This window comes from Wolffia australiana, chromosome 19 (genome assembly GCF_029677425.1).
Source record: "Wolffia australiana isolate 7733 chromosome 19, ASM2967742v1".
Taxonomy (NCBI): Eukaryota; Viridiplantae; Streptophyta; class Magnoliopsida; order Alismatales; family Araceae; genus Wolffia; species Wolffia australiana.
Genome location: NC_135853.1, coordinates 8,751,122 through 8,758,373, shown reverse-complemented (window position 1 = coordinate 8,758,373; position 7,252 = coordinate 8,751,122). Strand labels below are relative to the sequence as shown.

Below are 7,252 nucleotides of genomic sequence, written 5' to 3'. Positions count from 1 at the left end.
GAAGTTCGAGACAAACTGACGTAAATCTTAACATAGGTGAAGGTATAATGTTCAGGTATGACACTGCTCTCATACAGTCTTTACCTGAATTTAATGGACATTCTGCACAAAACCCTTTAGAATTTTTAGATGATTTTCACATTAGGTGCTCTTCCTAAAATGTCCCAGGATTGTCTACAGAAATTCTGAAAATGAAATATTTCCCTCTAACCTTAAAAGATAGAGCTTTCTCTTGGTATCGTAACTTAGGAATCACTTTTAATTCTTGGGATGAGATGCAGGGAAAATTTTTGCAGAAATTTTACCCTCTCTCCAAAATTCATTTTTATAGAAGAGAAATTCATAATTTCCATCCCCATGAAGGTGAAGCATTTAGTGAGGCCTGGGAGAGGTTCGATGACTTGATGAGGAAGTGCCCTCATCATGGAATTGAAAACTGCCAACTAGCCCAAATTGTTTATGAATCTCTCTCAGACTTCATGAAAAATAAGGTGAATTTAGCCACCGGTGGGACATTTTACACTGCATATGAGGATGAGGTCTTTGACATTTTGGAGAGAGTTGTAGAAACTGATCTGCAGGAAATTGGAGCAAACCAGAATGGAAGAAATATGCAGCCAAAGAGGGCAGGAGTTCTGCAGGTCAACGCAAAGGAGGTGGAGCTTCAAGCAGGCCTCAAGGAGACAAACCAGAAATTGGAGGAGCTCACCTCTACTTTGAGAAACGTCATCCTCAACAACTCTCCAATCATTAAAGCTAAAATTTGCTCTCTCTGTTTCAGTAGAGAGCATGAAGATGGAGCTTGCCAGTCCATGGAGGAGGAGGTGAAAGCATTCAACCAGCAACAACAAACATGGGCTGGCCAAAAGAAGAATAGTTTCCAAGGTGGAGAGAGCTTCCACCAAAGCAACAAGCCTGCATTTCAGCCTCAATTTCAGCAAAAGCAGCAGTTTCAGCCTAGACCTCAGCAACAGTACTAGGTTCCATCTCAAACGCAACCTGATTTTTCTGCACTAACCCCGGTCATTTCAGACATGATAGAGAAGCAAAATCAGAAATTGAGAGCGGAGATGGAGATGCGGATGCAGGTGATGATGGAGTTCCAAACAAGGCAAATGCTGGAGTCTCAAGAACAGATGAGAAAGCTGCTGGAGAGCCTAAAGCCAGGAACTGCTGAAGTCAAGGTACACATTTAGAACCTAGCTGTCAACCCAATAGATTCCCTACTCAACCCATGATAAACCCATGCAATTTACTTCATGTACAACATTCTATTCATGATGAGATGAATGAGGAAGATCTTGAAGTTCTATCAATCTCAAAATTGAGAAGTGAGAAATAACTTCAGGATCCTTATCAGAATTCTGCAGAGAATTCAAGAAAGGAAAATGAGCAAAGTAGGGAGGAAGAGGAACCTTCCTACGCGAAGGAACCTCTACCTTCCACTCATGCTCAAGACGTTCCCTATCCCTCTGCTCTAAATAGGAGAAAACCTGTCCATGACTATGAAAATAGGTTGCTAGAAAATTTTAAACAGGCCACCATGACTGTTACTGTAGAAGACATGCTTAGGTGTGCGCCCTCCTTAAAAAAATACCTTAAGGATTCTTGCACTAGTAGAAAGCCTAGGGAAGTAGTTAAACTTTCAGAAAATGCCTATAGCATTTTGAATGCCATTCCTATCAAAATGAGAGATCCAGGAGCCCCTTTCATTACATGTGAGATAGGAGGAAAAACTTTTTCTAAAGTTTTATTAGATACTGGAGCGAGCATAAGTATCATTCCAACGGCTTTGTACGAGGAGTATGGATTTGGGGAATTAGAGGAAATACACATGGACTTACTCCTAGCTAATGGAACTGTTCGGAAACCTGAAGGTAGGCTGTCTGATGTCATGATCACTTTAGAGAACTGTGAAATCCCTGTAGATTTCATAGTGACAGATGTAAAAATATCTAGGAACATTAGTTTAGCTCCTATCATTCTAGGAAGACCGTTCTTAGTGACGGCAAGGACGATTATGGATTGGGAGAAGGGGACTGTAGAATTTAAAATTAGAAAGGAGAGAGTTCAGATTCATATATCGAAAATGATGAAGTGCCCCTTAGGAAGTAATGAAGAACTAAAACAGTGTACAGAGGATGAAGGAGAGGTGGAAATTATGGAGTATTTATCATGTATAGAAGAGCGAAAGTTAGATGATGCAGTTACAGATTCTCCTTCAGTTGAGGTCAACTTAGAATTAAAGCCTCTACCCTCTTCCCTCAAATATGCATATCTAGATAACCTGAAAACTTTACCCGTAATCATCTCTTCATCACTTACCCAAAAACAAGAGGATGAATTACTCAAGGTACTTAGAGACCATAAGGAAGCCCTAGGTTGGACGTTTGATGACATTAAGGGAATTCCATCCTCGATTTGTGAACATAGAATCTTTTTGGAGGAGGAGGCTAGACCTTGTAGAGAGCATCAAAGGAGGCCCAACCCTTATATGAGAGAAGTCCTTGAGAAAGAAATATTAAATGCAGGAATTATATATGCCATCTCCGATAGTAGATGGGTGAGCCCTGTACACATGGTTGCCAAGAAGTCAAGAGTGACGGCAGAAGTGAATGAAAAAGGAGAAGAAGTGCAGAAACGCTTAACCACTGGATGGAGAGTATGCATCGACTATCGAAAGCTCAACAAAGCAACCAAGAAGGATCACTACCCACTACCCTTCATGGATCAAATATTGGAAAAACTGTCGGGGCAACAATACTTCTGTTTTCTTGATGGATATTCAGGATACAACCAAGTGAACATTCATCCTGAAGATCAAGAAAATACGACCTTCACGAGTCCTGTGGGGACATACGCCTTTAGGCGTATGCCTTTTGAGTTATGTAATGCACCCGCCACATTCCAGCGATGCATGAATGCACTATTCTCCGATCTAGTAGGAGAATGTTTAGAAGTCTTCATGGATGATTTTTCCATCTTTGGATCTACATATGAGAACTGCCTCCTAAGTCTCACCAAAGTATTAAAGAGATGCATTGAATCCAACCTCGTATGTTGGGAAAAATCTCATTTCATGGTGCAGGAGGGAGTGGTGTTGGGTCACGTGGTAAGCAACCATGGACTGGAAGTGGACAAGGCCAAGATCGAAATCATCCAGGACCTTCCACCTCCAACCAACCTAAAAACCCTTAGAGGTTTTCTTGGCCACGCTGGTTTCTATAGACGTTTTATTTTGGACTTTGCTAAGATTTCTAAACCTCTTACTAATCTTTTATCGTCTAAGAATAATGATTTTGAACTAACACTAGAAGCTAAAAATGTGTTTTAGACTTTGAAAGAAGCCTTAGTGAATGCGCCTATCTTGCAAGGGCCCGATTGGACCCTTCCTTTTGAACTAATGTGTGATGCTTCTGATTTTGCTGTAGGGGCAGTGTTAGGTCATCGAGTTGATAAGAAACCAGGGGTCATCTACTACGCCAGCAGAACTTTAGTCGACGCACAATTGAACTACACAACTACAGAGAAAGAAATGCTGGCAATTATCTTTGCATTAGAAAAGTTTAGGTCTTATTTGCTAGTTAGTAAAATTACTATTTTTTCTGATCACACAGCTATTAGATACCTATTAGAGAAGAAGGAGGCGAAGCCTAGACTCATTAGATGGGTGCTCTTATTACAGGAATTTGATTTAGAGATTAAGGATAAGAGAGGATGTGAAAATGTAGTTGCAGATCACCTATCTAGGATTTCAGGCACCCAACCTGAGTTGATAAATGATGAGTTTCCTGATGAACATGTTCTAACGGCACAAGGAACATCGGTTCCTTAGTTTGCACATATTGTCAATTTTCTTGTTTCAGGAAAAATTCCTTCAGGTTGGACATCCCATGAGAGGAAAAAGCTGCTGAAGGACAGCAGATTTTATTTTTGGGAAGACCCGGAATTATTCCACCAAGGGCTGGACCAAATCTTGAGGCGGTGCGTACCTGAAAGCGAGCAACGGAGCATCTTGGAATTCTGCCATGCAAAACCAAGAGGGCACTACTTGGCCAAGGTAACCGCCCATAAAATTGTAGAATCTAGTTTTTTTTGGCCTACTCTATTTCAAGATGCTCAAAAATTTTATAACAACAGTCTAGCTTGCAAAGCCTCAATCAACATTTACAAGAGAGATCGTATGCCCTTACAACCTATTCTAGAGGTAGAGGTCTTTGATTTGTGGGGAATAGATTTTATGGAGCCTTTTCCTAACTCCAATGGATATGAATATATTTTGATGGCTGTCAATTATGTGTCCAAATGGGTAGAAGCCATTCCCACAAAGACCAATGATAGTGACCAATTTCATAGAAAAAAATATTTTCTATAGGTATGGATGTCCATGAGCCATTATTAGTGATGGAGGTTCTCATGTCACCAATTATAACTTTAGAAACCTCCTTAAGAAATTTGGTGTACATCATCGAGTCACTACCCCGTATCACCCTCAAGCTAATGGTCAAGTCGAATTGTGCAATAGAGAGGTTAAGAAAATCTTAAGGAAGATAGTGCGTCCTGATGGGAAGGATTGGTCTAGGAAACTAGACGAGGCATTATGTGCCTATAGGACAGCCTACAAAACACCTCTAGGAATGTCCCAATTTCGACTAATCTTTGGGAAAGCCCGTCACCTACCCTTAGAGTTAGAACACAAGGCACTTTGGGCTGTTAGGAAACTTAATTTGGCTTTAGATCAAGCCGGCAAACAAAGACTTCTTCAATTGAATGAGTTGGAAGAACTCCAGAATGAGGCTTACGAGAATTCAAAGATCTATAAAGCCAGAATGAAAACATTTCATGATAAAAGATTGAGGAGAAAGACCTTTGTAGAGAATCAAAAAGTTTGGCTTTACAATTCGAGGTTGAAATTATTTCCGGGGAAATTGAAAACTAGGTGGGATGGCCCTTTCATTGTACAAAAAGTCTTTGAAAATGGAGCAGTCACGATTCTAGATCCTCAATCTCAAAAACATTTCACTATTAATGAACAAAGACTTAAGCCATATTTACAAGATGAAGATTTGCATGGACCTATGAATTTCTCTCTAGAAAAACCTCCTAATGACAGTAGCATGATCTGAATGGTAATTTAGTTGTGTTTTTGCTTTCTTGATCTTGCCTTTTGTTCTGCTTTTGTTTTCTCCGTTTTTTGTTTTCTTCGTCTTGTTGCAGCCTCACCTATCCAAGCTTGCCTACACCACACGATGGACAAATCAAGTAGCCAATCGCAGCTCTCGATTCCTTGGTTTGGTCTCTCTTTCTCCTTACTCCAGTTTACTTCCTGTCATGTAGGAACATGCCATTTTTATGGGGGGGAGGGGGATAGAGTCTCATTAACAACTGTTTCCGTCATCTATCAAATTTTTTTTCGTTTTTTGCATGCACCAAACCATGGATATTTGATGATCTTAGGAGATATTCAAGCAATGATAGACATGACATTAGTGTTCTTTTAAAGGGTGATTAGAGTTGAAAGGCTGGCCAGGTAAGGATACCCAAGGTGAAACAAGCCTAGCTAGGTGCACAGATGATTCATACTAGCTGCAATCCATAGATCTTATCATTATATTTCTCTCATCTTGCCACCCACCTCGGGTTGAGTTAACACTTACATGCATGAAACCTTTAGCTTTAGTGGAGAGTAGGGCTAGTGTTGGCTCAACGGCATTATTATTTATTGATGTGAGTGAAGCTCCCTGAACCAAGAGGGATACAAAACCTCTTCGGGGGAATAAGCTGCCGATCTACTAAGGACGGCACATGGGTAGTGGATAAGTGCCATCAAATGCAAAGTAAAGAAGCTGCAGCAAGCACTACAAGCTTAATGCTTAAACTGTAGAAATGAAGTTGATTGTCATCAAAATATGACCAATATGCAGCAAATGTAATTGAAAAAAAAAGGTGGAAAAGCTGTCTCCCATGTGTTTGAGCCGATGTTATTATAGCCATTAGTATTGAGCCAGCATTAGCACCACTCTCTACGCCTTGTTCAGTAGTGCACTTGGGCTGTAAACTCGACCTTATCTCATATGATATGTACTTAGTATATGTAATCCATAGATCAGAAGTGCACTTAGTTGCGGTTAAAGGCTGAAATAGATCCTCAAGAATTTCCCTAAGCTGGCCAAGCTCAATTAACAAAGACATTCCTTGACGAGAACACGAGTCAAAGCTATCCAAAATGAAGAGTCAACTAGTGATCATCATTTATTCTTACTCATATTTCATTACTAAGGGACTAGTAATGATCTAAGTTGGGGGGTGTTTGATGACTCTCAATATGTCCTAAATAATTAAGGATTCTATGAGCATCAAAGTGAGATTTGCATACATTTAATCTATAATAGTCATATTTCATGCACATTATTTTTCCCACTTACTAACCCCATTTGATTCTCTGAATCAAGTGGATTAGATCTCACTTATGGGATTTATGAGTTCAGATATGGATCAAGCATCAAGAGGACTGCATTTGATCAAGAGGAGCTGGCAAAAAATTATAAGGAAGAAAAGCCCTAAAAAAAATCTCCAAGAAGCACAAATGAGAGAAACCTATAAATAGCCTCTTGAGAGTGCATTTTAGGTTGTCCAGAATTTCCACTTGAACAGGCTAGGGCTTGCAGAAGAAGAGTCCTGCACCCTCCAGGAGCTGATGAGCATTGGAGCTGGAGAGAAGGAGCAAGCTGAAGATTAACTTGGGCTAGTCGACCTCCACCTTGCCGGAAGGATCGTGATGCAAGGCCGGAGCGATTTCTCAAGTTTCAGTAACTGTGTACTCCTCTCCCTATAGACAATCTAAGTTGGGTTGGAAGAAACACTCCAGTGATCTTCCAACAATTCCAACCGATATTATTTCCCATTCTAGTTTGATTTTGAGTTCATTGTTTGTTCAAAGCTATCTTCCTCTCGTTTTCTCAAATCACAGTTTTCTAAAGCAATCCCGCTTGATTTTTCCTTCCCTGTAGCAGCAGCCAGGTTGTGCACAACCAGGGCTGCGTGCCACCAAAGCTGCCAGCAGCCCAAGTCGCCAGCAGCATAGGGCGCCAATAGCCCAGGCCGCCAGTAGCCAAGGCCACCGGCGACCAAGGCCATAGCCTAGGTCGCCAGCAGCCCAGGTCGTCAACAGTAGAGCTGCGCACGGCCAAGGCTGCCAGCAGCCATAGTCGTGCACAGCCTAGGCTGCCAACAGCCAAGGCCGCGCGCAGCC

The 7,252-nt window shown here is 41.1% G+C and overlaps 1 non-coding gene across 1 annotated transcript; it reads right to left on the bottom strand.

The window, feature by feature from the left end:
* Positions 1 to 321: 321 nt before the first annotated feature.
* On the bottom strand, positions 322 to 430 carry LOC144715948 (small nucleolar RNA R71). The gene has a single exon (XR_013584777.1). It is a non-coding gene; the product is annotated as a small nucleolar RNA R71 (small nucleolar RNA).
* Positions 431 to 7,252: the final 6,822 nt, after the last annotated feature.